We start from the raw sequence: 14,808 nt of genomic DNA, 5'->3' as shown, positions 1-14,808 counted from the left end.
GATAATATTGTAATAACTATGTATGATGTCAGACAGGTACAAGATTTATCTGGAAATCACTCCACAAGTTATATAAATGTCTAATCACTGGTGTTGCACACCTGAAACTAATATAATATTGTATGTCAACTGTAACTGAAAAATAAAATTGAAAAAAAAACTATCATTTTATCTGGATTCTCCACAAAGGAGAGTTCATGATGTGAGGTAAGTGAAGAAGACCACTACCTTGTATACATGCTACATTCAAAATTATGTTTGGCGGGGAAAGGGTGTATAAGAAAGAGAGTATGGAAAATAATAAAAATGCAAAACTTTTCACTATGTTTTCAAATGTCCATGACATGGTTATCATACCTAGGTATGAAAATATTACTTTAAAAAGGTTTTCTTGAGACCAAGGAATAAATCCCCCTCCCAAGTGAGAACAACTGAGATTTTTATTTTATTTCTTTTTTAAATTTATCTTTATTGTTGAAAGTATTACAGATGTCCCCCTTGTTCCCCCATTGATCCCCTCTACCCCTCACCTGCCCCACCCCCAGACTTTCCCCATACCAATGTCTGTGTCCGTGGGTTATGCATATATGCATGTAAGTTCTTTGATTAATCTCCCCCCATCCACTCCCCCACCCCCACCTTCCCTCTGAGATTCTTCAGTCTGTTCCATGCTTCTATGTCTCTGGATCTATTTTGTTCATCAGTTTATTTTGTTCATTATATTCCACATATGAGTGAGATCATGTGATACTTGTCTTTCTCCGACTGGCTTATTTCACTTAGCATAATACTCTCCAGGTCCCTCCATGCTGTCTCAAAGGGAAAGGGATCCTTCTTTACAGCTGCATAGTATTCCATGGTGTAAATGTCTCACAGCTTTTTTATCCACTCATCTACTGATGGGCACTTGGGCCCTTTCTAGATCTTAGCTATTGTAAATTGTGCTGCTATGAACACAGGGGTGTATAAGTTCTTTCAGATTCGTGTTTTGGGATTCTTAGGCTATATTCCTACAAGTGAGATCACTGGGTAAAATGACAGTTTGATTTTTAAGTTTTTGAGGAACCTCCACACTGTTTTCCATAGTGGCTGCACAAGTCTGCATTCCCACCAGCAGTGTACCAGGGCTCCCCTTTCTCCACACCCTCGCCAGCACTTGTTGACTTGTTGATGGAGCCATTCTGACAGCTGTGAGGTGATACCTCATTGTGGTTTTAATTTGCATTTCTCTGATAATTAGTGACTTTGCGCATTTTTTCATATGTCTCTTGGCCATCTGTATGTCCACTTGGTGGAGTGTTATTTAGTTCCTTTGCCCATTTTTAATTGGATTGCTTGTCTTCCTTTTGTTAAGTTGTATGAGTTCCTTATATATTTTGGATGTTAACCCTTTATCAGATGTGTCATTGGCAAATATGTTCTCCCATACAGTGGGTTCCCTTTTCATTTTGTTGATGGTTTCCTTTGCTGTGCTGAAGCTTTTTATTTTGATGCAGTCCCATTTGTTTATTTTTCCCTTTGTTTCTCTTGCCCTAGGAGATGTATCAGCAAACATATTGCTTCGAGAGATGTCTGAGATTTTGCTGCCTACGTTTTCTTCTAGTATTTTTATGGTTTCACATCTTACATTTAAGTCTATCCATTTTGAGAACTGAGATATTTTTTAAAACATTAAGGTCAGATGGGGGCCCTAGACGGTTTGGCTCAGTGGTTAGAGTCAGCCCACGGACTGAAGGGGTTCAGTTCCAGCCAAGGGCACATACCTCGGTTGCAGGCTCAATCCCTGCCCCTGTCAGGGCTCGTGTGGGAGGCAACCTATTGATGTGTCTCTCTCACATCGATGTTTCTCTCTCTCTCCCTCCCTTCCACTCTCTCTGAAAAGCAGTGGAAAAAATATCCTCAGGTGAGGATTAAAAAAAAAAAAAAAGGCCATATGGGGGACACTGGAAAATTCCTGTTTGCATTTTTCTGCCCAAAGACTAATAGAGATTTTTGGTCCATTTGGTAATTATTTCCCCAGTGAGTTTTCAGTTCTCAGAAAGATAAGAGAACTCCTGCCTTTAACTCCAAATAGATGGCTGTAGTCTCTTTTGCCATCTATGCTTCTTCCGCCTGGCCTCCCAGATTATCCAAATACAGCTAAAGGCACAGGTCCGAAATAGGAAGGGAAGCATGATTGGGACTGAGAATGCCCATTGGGCCTCAGGGCACTTTTGGGGTCCAGGCATCGCCTACGATTCAGCTCAAACTGCTGCAGCAATGCTATTTCCAACCATGTGCCTGCATCACAAAGTTCTGCTCCTACCGTGAAGGTCAGAATAAAGGTGTGGAGAGTTTCTCATAAAGGAAAACTCCACATTCCAGACTTGGAAATAACTGGACAGTTAAGTGGGCTAGAGATTGCTTCAGAAGAAAGAAATGTCTTTTTCTGTATTTTACTGTATTCTTTATATTTCTTTGATGGGACATGGAAGGTGTTAAGTGATAAGGGGTTTGTGCATACACTGCCCTTCTCCCAGATCCCTGCCTTGAGACACAGAGACTTTCCTCTCCAGTCTCCAGCCCCAGTTAGTTGCCAGAGAGGCATCACTCACCACCACCACACCCACCAGCTGCGTGGATAGGCCTCCCAGGAGAGAGCCACTCCTCACATAAGGCCCATTGCTTCTCCTAAAAGCAGTGTCACAGATCCAGGGGAGACACACCCTTTAAAGTAGGTCTAGGAAAACATCTTCCTTTCTTTGATCACTGCTCCTCAGAAAAACTTAGATAGAAAAAAAATGTTACTACACCTAATCTCTAGCTTTCTTTTTATGGAAGATGCAAATTAAATGTAAAAAAAACAAACATATTGTGGGCCAATGTGCATGGATCCAGGTGCGACTGAATGTGCCCCATGGTGCTTGGTTCTGGGAAGACAGCCATGGACAGGACAGATGTGGAACCTGCTGTTCTTGGAGTTCTCACCTAGTGAGGAGTACAGTTAGATGAGCAGACAGAGCAGCAAAAGAGATCATGGATGTGACACTTAGCACAGCACGTATAATAGTATAGATTACTGAGTCACAGCAGGCCATGGAAGGCCAGAGCCAGGCTCTTCACAAGAAGGGCATAAAAAGGGCTGGAGCACAGAACAGTTTGGGAAGATGAGGCTGGAGAGTGTGGCAGGCGGTTAAAGGCATCCTTCACCCTGTATGTCCCTGGCTGCTGGTGCTGCTTCCCAGGCTCCTCTGGTACCCAGGAAAGTCATCCACCTACTCCAAATCTCTGTACCTCATGCCAGGTTGTCTTGTGTAGGTGGCTCTGCCCACCTCCTCCTCGGACTTTCAAGACCTCAGTTCCACAACCCAACAGACACTTCCCATCTTCGCCTCCATTGATGAGGCCACCTTGTGCTCTCCCAAGCTAATCTTCAGTCATGCTGGTCAAGGGATAGACTTTCCTTGTGTAAATGGACTGCTCTTCTCCCTCCAGCCTGCTGGGGGCAGTGTGTGAAAGGCAGGGTTGCCACATGATGGAAACATCACATTCTAAGAAGGCAATGGTTGTGTCCTAAAGAGCTCAACAGAAGACAGTGAGTCCTCAGTTAACGTTGTCGAAAGGTTCTTGGAACTGCTGGAAAATGACATATAATGAAGCCAGTTTTACTTCCAGCTACTTGACATAAACAAGAGTTAAGTTCCTACAGCATCTCATCAATGTAATGAAATGTCATTGAAAGAAATAACATTATTCGAGGACCTGCTGTATATAGTTGAAATACGTGTTTCTTATGTGTACATTATCAAATTCCAAATAATAAATTTAACATGACTAGGAAACAAATTATCCTTGACAATTTCCTGCATACTCTGAGTAAGACTTGCATTTGTGGTCATCATCAATGAAACTCTGTAACACCATGGAGAGAGTTATTGGAAGCAGTTTCACAGATGACACAATCCTGGGTAATGATGTACCAGTATTAAGTAAATGGCATTAGGTAGCTGTGAGTCGGGGGACTATGCTGTTTCAATCCAAACAGCTTCCAAAGAGCCATGACACTGCAAATGATGACAGCATTTCTATATCTATTTCTTTGCAGTGGGTGGTATGAAATTATCCAGGTGCTTATCTTTTCACCTATTACCTAAATTTTCGTCTATACATCACTATACTTCACTTGGGCCTATGTATTTTGTAATATACTGTTTTTTGTTTGTTGTTTTATTGTTCTCTCTGAGGATATTTTTTCCATTGACTTTTAGAGAGTAGAACGGCGGGAGGGAGAGAGAGACACAGAGAGAAACTTCAGTGTGAGAGAGAGACAGTGATTAGTTTTCTCCCGCATGCACCCTGACCAGGGCCAGGGATCAAATCTGCAATCCTTCAGTGCATGGGCGGACTTTCTAACCACTGAGCTACACTGGCCAAGGAGGCTCCACTGTATTTTTAAATCATTTTGTTCATAGATTTGCTTAAGCCCTGCACACCCTAGGTGCCACCCTGCCTCTAAGGGTCCAAACAGAGCTCTTGCCCTTCTCCCCAGCATGCGGCTCCTTGCTATGTATGTGCCTGTCTCCCACTAATTTTCTCCCTCCAACTACCCTCTCTCTACCACTGCCACCAGATGTATATCTAATCCGCTTCCAAGTCCTGCAGATTCTACCAGCTAAGCATCCTTCCACATCTCTGACCCCTCTGCCTCCCCACTACTATCACCTGAGGCCAGGCTTCTCTGGCCCCTCAGCTGGACTACTGCAGCAGCATCCTAACTGCCCCCTCATCCTCTCCTAGGTGCTGCTGACTTTTCCCCATTTTGCAGCCAGCCTGATCTTTCAAAAGTGCCAACACCGTCACTCCCTGGATTAAGAAGTGTTGCCCCTCATTGCTGAAGCCCAAAGTCTGATCTTCTTACCATGATGGCAAAGAGAAAGCTAGAGCATTGTTCTGTGTTGTGGTTTCAGGGGAAAACTTTTAGAATGTATTTTATTTAAAAAATATATTATGGAGCCCTGTCTGGCATGGCTGAATGGTTAGAGCACCAGCCTGCGGACCAAAGGGTCACGGGTTCCATTCCAGTCAGGGGCACATACCTGGGTTATGGGTTTGTTCCCCAGTCCAGATTGGGGCATGTGCAGGAGGCAGCCAATCAATGTGTCTCTCTCACTTGGATGTTTCTCTCTCTCCCTCCTCTTTCCCTCCCTCCCTCCCTCCCTTCCACTTTCTCTAAAAAAAATATCAATGGAAAAAATATCCTCCAGTGAGGATTAACAAAAATATTATTAATAAAATAAAAATAAATAACAAATAAAAAACATAAAATGGGCCCTGGCCAGTGTGGTTCAGTGGTAAGAGTGTCAGCCTGCTCACTGAAGGGTCTAGGGTTTGATTCCTGGTCAAAGGCCAGTACCTGGGTTGCAGGTCAATCCCTGGCTGGTGTGGCTCAGTTGGCTGATCGTTGTCTCATGCACCAGGAGGTTGTCAGATTGATTCTTGGTTGGGGCACATGCCTGGGTTTCGGGCATGATCCCCAGTAGGGGATGTGCAGGGGGTAGCTGATCAATGATTCTCTCTCATTGATGTTTCTATCTCTCTCTCTCCCTTTCCTTTCCTCTCTCTGAAATCAATAAAAAAAAATTAAAAATAATAAAATAAATAAAATAAAATAAAATAAAATAAAATAAAATAAAATAAAATAAAATAAAATAAAATAAAATAAAATAAAACAGTGAGCCTCTCCGCCTCCATTCTTTTACTGGGCTGATTTAACTCATTATGAACTTCACATCCTTAGAAAGCTCTTTGCTGTTTCACACTAGATTAGATGTCCCTGTTCCATACCTCTCATAGCATGTTTTATTTCCTCTCTCCTAACTCACTTCACATTTCACTGTAATGTCTCACCAGATCTTAGTATTCTCAGCTGGACCACAAGCTGCAGAGGCAAGGACTTAATTTTAGTTCACCACTACTCTAGTGCTTAGCACATTGATGGCACAAAGTTGGCCATCAATAAATATTTTTTTAAAATTTATCTTTATTGTTGAGAGTATTACAGATGTCACTCCCCCAATTGACACCCTCCACTTTGCTCCCACCCCCTCCCCAGGCCTTCACCCCGTTATTAACTGTGTCCATGGGTTATGCATATAACTTCTTTGGTTAATGTCTTCCCACCCTCCACCCCTCTTCCCTCTTTCCTCTGAAATATGATCGTCTGTTGTGTGTGTCAATGTCTCTGGATCTATTTAGTTTTTCAGCTTCTTTTGTCCATTAGCTTCTTCTTAAAGAAGACCCTTCAACTTTTCCTGTAGTGCTGGTCTGGTGGTGATGAACTCATGGGAAAGACCCTGGAGATTCTCTCACAGACAGAGACTAGGGCTTGGACAGCGCTAGATTTCTCTTCATACTTCAGGCAGAGTCCCCAAAATATGTTTTTGTTTTTCACTGTGTGACCAAACTGTATCCAAATCTGAGAAATTAGATAACACTTTCAAAATTCTCAAATCTCTCAAGGTAGAGATGGCTCAGTGGCTTCTGGGGGGGTCCCTAGAGAAACGCCCTCACCAGTTCTCACCCCTCTGACTCATGCTCAGTTACCATGTTTATTCTGCATCTGCATCTCAGTACCAGGAAGTGCCTTGGACAGAGGTACTGTAAAGTCACCCATTGCGGAGGCATGATATCCCGGGTATCCTAGCATATCTGTATCTTATGACTTTGACTAGCATCAATTCATCCCTGGAACTTCAATAACTGAATACAGTGGCAAAGAGACCTTCAGCCCTGCAGTGAGGATCCTTAGGCCCTAATCCCAGACAGTGGTTGATCCATCCATTCACTGTAACCTGCCTGAACACCTCCTGTGTGGGAGACCATGGTTGGGTCTGTCCCAGGCACCTATCAAAAGCACATTTCCACGTGATCCAGAAATTTGTTACCTTTGTAGGTAACAAATTGCTTTCCTCTCGCTTACTTTAAGATTCTGTGCCTTTAATTTTTGACATTTTAATTATGATGTGTCTGGGTATGGGCGCCTCTTTGGGTTCTTCTTGCTTGGGACTCTCTGTGACTCCTGAAGTTGTGTGACTTTTTCCTCCACCAAGTTAGGGAAGTTTTCTGCCATTATTTCTCCAAACAGGTCCTCTACCCCTTGGTCACTTTCTTCACCTTCTGGTATGGTGCAAATATTGTTATGTTTCATGGTGTCCCACGGCTTCCTTAAGCTGCCCTCCTGTTTTTTAATTGTTATTTCTTTTTGGTTCTCTGATAGTGATTTTTCCTACCCTGTCTTCTATGCGCTGATCCAATCCTCAGATTCCCCTAATCTGCTGTTTATTCCTTCCAACATGTTCTTTATTACTGCTACGTCATTCTTAATTTCCTTTATAGTTTCCATATCATTTCTTATGCTGCTGAGCATCCTTACAATCATTATTCTGAACTCTATATCTGATAAATTCCTTATCTCCATTTCATTTAGCTCTTCTTCTGGATAATCCTCTTGTTCTTTGATTTGGGGCTTGTGTTTTTGTCTCTTCATTTTGGATGCCTGTTTGGAATGATGCCTGTTTGGGTTTGTTTCTATGTATTAGGTAGATCTGCTAGGGCTGCCAGTATTTTTGGATGGTCTCTGGTGCAGGCTGATGTCAGATGCTGCTTGTGACCAGCCCTGAGTACCCTGTTTGGAGCTTTCAGCAATCCACAGTTTGTGTCTCTCTCTTCTGAGGCTGGGTGCTTTTGGAAAGGACCAAGATGAGCACCAAGGTCTGCTTTTCCAAGCCATGTGTCCAGAAGCAGATCAGGCAAAGACTCAAAGCATCCAGAGATCCATCTTTGCCTGCAGGCTTATTGTTATTCTCAGTCTTTTAATGAGCCTCAGGCTGTAGGCCACTGCAAGAGGTAAACTCCACAGGGTGGGGTGAGAGGTTTTCCAACAGGGTGGGGCAATTCCTTCCTCCCCATTTAAAATCTTCCTGGATGGTAATGTCTGCCTAAGAAAGATGTCCTCTGCAGTATGGGGAATGACTCAGCACAGGAATCTGAGCTCCATCCCCAGTGCCCCCAACCCTGGATTTTCCTTACACAGCTTTAGTCCATTCTGCACTCTTCTGGAGCCCAAGGTGAGTGGCTGCAAACAAAACTTTGTGCATTGGCCCTTTAAGAGGGTACCTGCATTTCCAGCCCTCTCTCCCTGACAGACAGAAACTTTCCTGCTTTTCACAGTCAGATGTTGTGTGAGCACCTTTCTCAGTTCTGGTGCTCTGGGCTGGGAAGCTCAGATTGGGGTTTAGACTACAGAGTTCTCAGTGGGAAATTCCCACAGCTGAGATATCTCTCTGGACCTTCAGGGGCTGCCTGTGGGAGCCTAGCCAGCCCTCTCTGCACTTCCTACCAGTCTCCATGTGGTCTCCCCTTTACATCCATGGTTATGAGGGTGCTCTCCAGCTCATCTTCAGTTGATTTTTCAGGGTGGTGTTTCTGTATTTTAGTTGTAATTCCAGTTTGGTCCTGGGAGAATGCCAGTGTAGCTTCCACTTAATCCACTGCCATCTTGGAATCTCCAGGCTTTCTCTTTTCTTTCTTCTTTTTTCTTTTTAAAATATATCTTTATTGACTTCAGAGAGAGTAAGGGAGAAGAAGAGAGAGAGTTGAAACATCAATGATGAGAGAGTTGTCATTGATCAGCTGCCTCCTGCACACTCCCGACTGGGGATCAAGCCTGCAACCTGGGCATATGCCCTGACTGGGAAATGAACTGCTATCTCCTGGATCCTGGGTCGATGCTTAACCGCTGAGCGATATCCGACTAGGCAGGCTTTTTCTTTTTAATGGAATTCCCTGACTTAAGCTTTGCTGGGAGGGGCGTTCACTTCAAAGATGGCTATCTTCAATAAATGCAGGACTAGATAAAGAGCCAGGTCTCTTACCCCTCCCAAGCTCTTTCGTTTTAGAGATTGCTAAAATCAAAACAGAAACTAAACTTCAAATACCCTGAGCAGACAAAACCAGTTTAGTCATACAAATAAAGCTTTATATAGTTTATTTTGTAAGACTAATTTGATCTGGGTCATTTCTTGATTATGCCTCTGGAAATCATAAGTAAAACTTACCTTGTTTCCCAAGGTTTATAGAAGTAACCACTGACCAATTTCCTGTCACTGAAGAAAATTCTAACATTATAGGCAGTCACTGTGCAGGAGAAACAGTCACTGCCTTCTCACTGTTAAGCTGCTTTGTAAGAATATTCCCTTGAGCCTCATTCCATGTTTTGGTTGGAGTGCTCCCTGTTTGCAAACTGTCTTTTTGATATGTGCAAAAGAATCTACTCCTTAAGTGATTCATTAGTCTTACTTCTGTTATTTCTGAACTTCTGATAAGATTTCGGTTGAATGTGATAACCAACCATTTGATCCACTTGTTTTTTCTCTTCCTGCACTTTAAGTTCCCACTCCTAGGTTTTAAATTCACCAGTGAGGAGTGAGCCCCAGAAACCCTAGGCCCCCACCCTTGACCCCAATAAAAGCAGAACCCCAGGCCAGACCCAAGCACGTACTCTCTCTCTCCCCATGATCTCCCTGTGTGGCCCTATGAGTACTGTAAATTTCAGGTCCTGTAAGTAATAAACATTTATTTCCTGACGGTTACTGTTGAAGGGCATCTTGCAATCATAATAAGAACCACAAGGGCTGGTTCAACCACAACATTGGTTATTGATAGACTGAGAACAGCACATAACATGATATCTCTCCCTGCAGAAAACCCAGGGAAGCTCCAGAATTAGCCCTGCATCTGAGGTTCTGACTTTTCTCTGAGTTGGATGGCTACAGGGCCAGACCAAGCCATATTGGGACAGGCATACCTTGGAGATATTGCAGATTCAGTTCCAGACCACCACAGTAAAGCAAATATCTCAATAATGCATCATATGTACTTTGGTTTCCCAGGGCATATACAAGTTAGTTTAAACTATACTGTAGTCTATTAAGTATGCAATATTATGTCTAAAAAATGCACATACTTAATTTAAAAATACTTAATTGCTGAGAAAAAATGCTCACCATCATCTGAGCCTTAAATAAGTCATAATCTTTTTGCTGGTAGAGGGTCTTGCCTTGATGGTGATGGCTGTTGACTGATCAGGATGGTGCCATGACTGGAAATTTCTTAAAGTAAGTGAAATTTGCCACATTGGTTGACTCTTCCTTTCGTGAATGACTTTTCAGTAGCACTGAGACGGCCAGTAAGCCAGGACAAGCAGAATAGGGAATCTGAGACAGTTAAACAAGCAGTTTGCAGCCATCTAGTAAATCCTATTTTCCCTAGCAGAGGACACTTAAGAGTAAATGGTTTTGCGCTCCTCCCCTACCAGAGGGTAAATAGCTTAAGTCACCCTACTCGGGGAGACAGATAACAGAAATTCAATTAGGGCTATTGGTGCCAACCACACCCAAGGACAGATGAAATTAAGGGAATAAATCTCATTTTTGCACATCAGCATAAAGCTGATGAATATTCTATTGAGTGCCTCCCCTAAGACTGCCCCTAAATGCACAGGCTTTAAAACCCTCAAACCTAAGGTCCCAGTGCTGACTTTCCCTCCTGTGAATACACCTGCACCTTTCCCCCCTCCTTCTTCTTCTCCCATAGGCTCACATCTCCTAAACTCTAAGGGACCCCACGAGGCTTGCAACCAGGGAAGCAATGGATAGCAGCACCTCATCCAGGGCAAACCCCTTGAACCTGCCTCCAAGTCCCCCTTTTCTCTGTCTTCTTAGTGAGCCAAAGCAGCCCCACTTTGGTTCATTTCCCCACCTAGTCCTCCTGTTATCCTAGGCCCTTCTTTTTTCACTGTCCCCAGCTTTAATAAACAACCTCTAAAATTCCCTGGACTCATGCTGTAAAATTTTTTTCTGCACAAAATCAAGAACCCACACACTACCAGCCGGCCCAAGGCAGACCTGCTCAGGGCCAGGTCCCCCTTTCCAGTAACAGCATGAGATGCTGTTTGATAGCATTTTACCAGGCTGAAATGTATTTGTTAAGTAACACTTGAAAGTTGAAATTATTTCTTGACCCGTGGGCTGCAGAATGGATGTGCCACTCAGTGTTTGTCTGCATGCAACAATGCCCAATAAAACAGGAACAGTAGTTTGCAGCAGAGTAAAGGTTTATTTAAGAAAATAGCACCAAGCCTGGAGATACAGGTGAGCAAGTGCTCTAAGATCTGCCTTCCTGATGGCTCCTAGCAGGATAGATTATATTTGGGAAAAATTATTAATCATTGTGACTAATGGAGTTGGGATCATGGGTTCTACTGATTAGATGGAGCCAGTATACAAAGTAGTTGGTCATTGTATCAGGTCCCGATGTCAGCCATGGCATCCTTCTGTCTGGTTTCATGAGTATGTAGTCAGTAGGATCATTCCACTTTTATGAGCCTGGGGCTGAAACACAACTGATGTCAAGATGTTATCTTCAGTTTGACTGAAACTCTGTTCCCTTGATCAACAGACCTGAGGCTTTTTCTTAATATGGTTTGATGCTGGCCAGAACCTGATGTCCTAAGGGCTTAATGATTGTGGGTATGGATGTGCAGTATGTCACGATGCTATCATGACTGGACCAAGCTAGTTTGAATTAAAGAAAAAAAGTCATATTATAGAAATAAATTTCCTATGCAATGACAGTTGTTGTGTTAGCAGGCATAAAAATACATTAATCTCATTGTACATCTCTATCAGAACTCTTGGGTGACCAGGTGCATTGTCAATGAGCAATAATATTTTGAAAGGAATATTTTTTTCTGAGCAGGTCTCGACAGTGTGCTTAAAATATTCAGTAAACATGTTGTCAACAGATGTACTGTCATCCAGGCTTTGTTGTGCCATTTGTAGAGAAGATTTCTTAAGGGCCCTAGGATTTTCAGAATGGTAAATGAGAATTGGCTTCAACTTAAACTCACCAGCTGCATTAGCTTCTAACAAGCGAGTCAGCCTGTCCTTTGAAGCACTGAGACCAGGAATTGACTTCTCTCTGGCTATGAAAGTCCTGAATGGCATCTTCTTCCAATATGAGGCTGTTCATCTACATTAAAAATCTGTTTAGTGTAGTTGCCTTCATTAATTATCTGAGCTAGATCTGGATAATGAGCTGCAGCTTCTACATCAGCACTTGCTGCTTCACCTTGTACTTTTATGTTATTGAGATGATTTCTTTCCTTAAACCTCATGAATCAACATCTGCTAGCTTCAGACTTTTCTTCTGCAGCTTCCTCACCTCTTTCAGCCTTCATAGAATTGAAGGGAGTTAGAGCCTTGCTCTGGATTAGGCTTTGGCTTAAGGGAATGTTGTGGCTGGTTTGATCTTTTATCCAGACCACTAAAACTTTCTCCATATTGGTATTAAGGCTGTTTCATTTTCTTATCATTCGTGTGTTTACTGGAGTAGCACTTTTAATTTCCTTCAAGAATTCTTCCTTTGCATTCACAAATTGGCTAACTGTTTAGTACAAGAGGCCTGGCTTTTGGTCTGTTTTGGCTTTCAACATGCCTTCCTCACTCAGCTTAATCATTTCTAGCTGTTGATTTAAAGTGAGAGATGTGCAGCTCTTTCTTTCATTTGAACACTTGGAGGGCATTGTAGGGTTATTAATACCAATATTGTTCTATCTCAGGAAATAAGAAGCCCAAGCAGAAGGAGAGAGATGGGATAATGGCTGAAAGGTGGAGCACTCAGAACACACATATTTATTGGTTAGGTTTCACCACTTTTTATGGACGTGGCTCATAGTGCCCCAAAACAATTACAGTAGTAACATCAAAGATCACTGATCACAGATCACCATAACAAGTATAATAATAATGAAAAGGTTTGAACTATTTTGAGAATTACGAAAATGTAACACAGAGACATGAAGTGCACAAATGCTGTTGGAAAAATGACTTCAATAGACTTGCTTGATGCAAGATTGCCACAAAACTTCAATTTGAAGGGGGGGAAAAACAAGTATCTGTGAAGTTCAATAAATCAAAGCACAATAAAATGAGGTGTGCCTGTATTGTTTTACTGCCATACCCAGGTCTTTTACTTTTTCACCATGGGGGCCTTTAAATGCATTATCCTTTGAACCAGCTAATATATACATAGGAGACTTCAGCCTCACATGAGATTTGGAAGGCAGGATATTATAGTAGGTAAAAGCATGTGTTCTGGAGACAACGCTTGGGTTAAAATCCAACTTCCAGCACTTATTTCTCTGGACATCATGGAAAAATAGGGCTAATAAAAATCCTGTAGCAGTTAGAATGCATTCAGCTGCTAACAACAGAAAACCCAGCTAAAAATAAAGACATTTAGTTGTTTCATATTAAAAAAAGGTCTGGAGGTAGGCAGCTGGTAAAACCTCTCAACTATCTTATCCAAGAGTCAGGTTCACCTCATCCTGCTCTTAATGTTCTGGCTTTTGGGGCCCTCTGTGACACTCCACTGATACTACTGGCTCATGAAAAACCTTGCTCCTGGACTCCCCAGACCAATCTGGGAGTATTACTGTTTCCGTGTTGGGCAGGGGCAGTGGTCCTGTGGTGGTTTGAGCTGTTTATTCCCAATTCTTTGCTCCCTCATTATTTAAGTATACATCCATGCCCATTGCTGTGTGAGTTGCTTGGGCCAGTAGAATGTCACAGGACATGGATGGTGCAAGAAGATGCTTTAAATGTACTTTTGACCTGGCTTATGATGAGAAAAAAGCAAATTCCAGATAGCCACTGCCCCTTCAGCTGGAATCCCAGAATAAAGACCCTGGACCAGAACTGAACACAACCAGAAACCTGGAGCCCTACAAATTCCTGTCGAGCCCAACTTGGATCAGCCAAACCACAGCCACTTCCCAGCACCATGAGCATGAAAATAAATGGTGGTTGTTGTAAGCCATTAAGATCTATTTGTGACACAGCAAAAACTGACTATGGCAGTTTTTCTTTGTTTGGTTTTGGCCTCACCAATGTCTAAACTTTTTAGCACGATCAATTACCATACCACTAAGAGGTATGAGGAAATGTAGTTAACTGTAAGCAATGTGGCCTTTCTTATAACCCTCAACCTCTGGGTAGCAGGCAAAGCTCAGCTCTTTTAGTACAATGCCATAGAATAAACAGGCTGTTCACATACATTTTAGTCTCTCTAGGTAAAAATGCTCAGTCTCAGATTTCACAGAGGTCTTCCCCCCTCTCAGGCTTCTTGCCAAATAGCTGTTGGGGGTGTATGGAGAGAAGAGGCTTAGGCCATGTCTTGGGGGACAGGTGTAGGAGGAAAATTGGGGTCCTCATGCTCTCAGTATGTCCTTTGCTCCTTTTGTTTATGGGTCCATATGTACTTGGTCACAATCACCCTAGTGGCCTTTGGCTAAAGTCAGCACTTGGAGTATCTCATAGGTCTCTCTTGGCTGGTTCTGGTCTTATTGGTACTCCTGGCTGACTCAACCTCCCTGTGGCTCCAGAAAGCCCAGTGGACCCCCTAAATCTCCACTGTGTTCCCAATCCAGCCTCTGACCTAAGATGTCCAAGCCACACGCCTCTGCTGTATGTTCACTGTCTCCTGGCAGCACAATGACCCATGGCAGGCCCATGGCTCTCAGTCAATCATTGGAGAAGATCTGTAAGTGCAGACTAGACCCTGTCTCTCTGCTGGCTCACCCAGATCTGCCCACTTATCTATTTTGGGCACAAGTTTGTATCGTCTTCAATAATTTCTTCTATTTTCTGGATGTTTCTAAAGCCTTTCCCTCAATTCCAAATTAAGCCTGTTTGATTCTTATTTCACACT

The sequence above is a fragment of the Miniopterus natalensis genome, chromosome 5, assembly GCF_054644295.1.
Source record: "Miniopterus natalensis isolate mMinNat1 chromosome 5, mMinNat1.hap1, whole genome shotgun sequence".
Lineage (NCBI taxonomy): Eukaryota > Metazoa > Chordata > Mammalia > Chiroptera > Miniopteridae > Miniopterus > Miniopterus natalensis.
The sequence above is the reverse complement of the archived record's forward strand: the minus strand, read 5'-3'. Positions refer to the sequence as shown.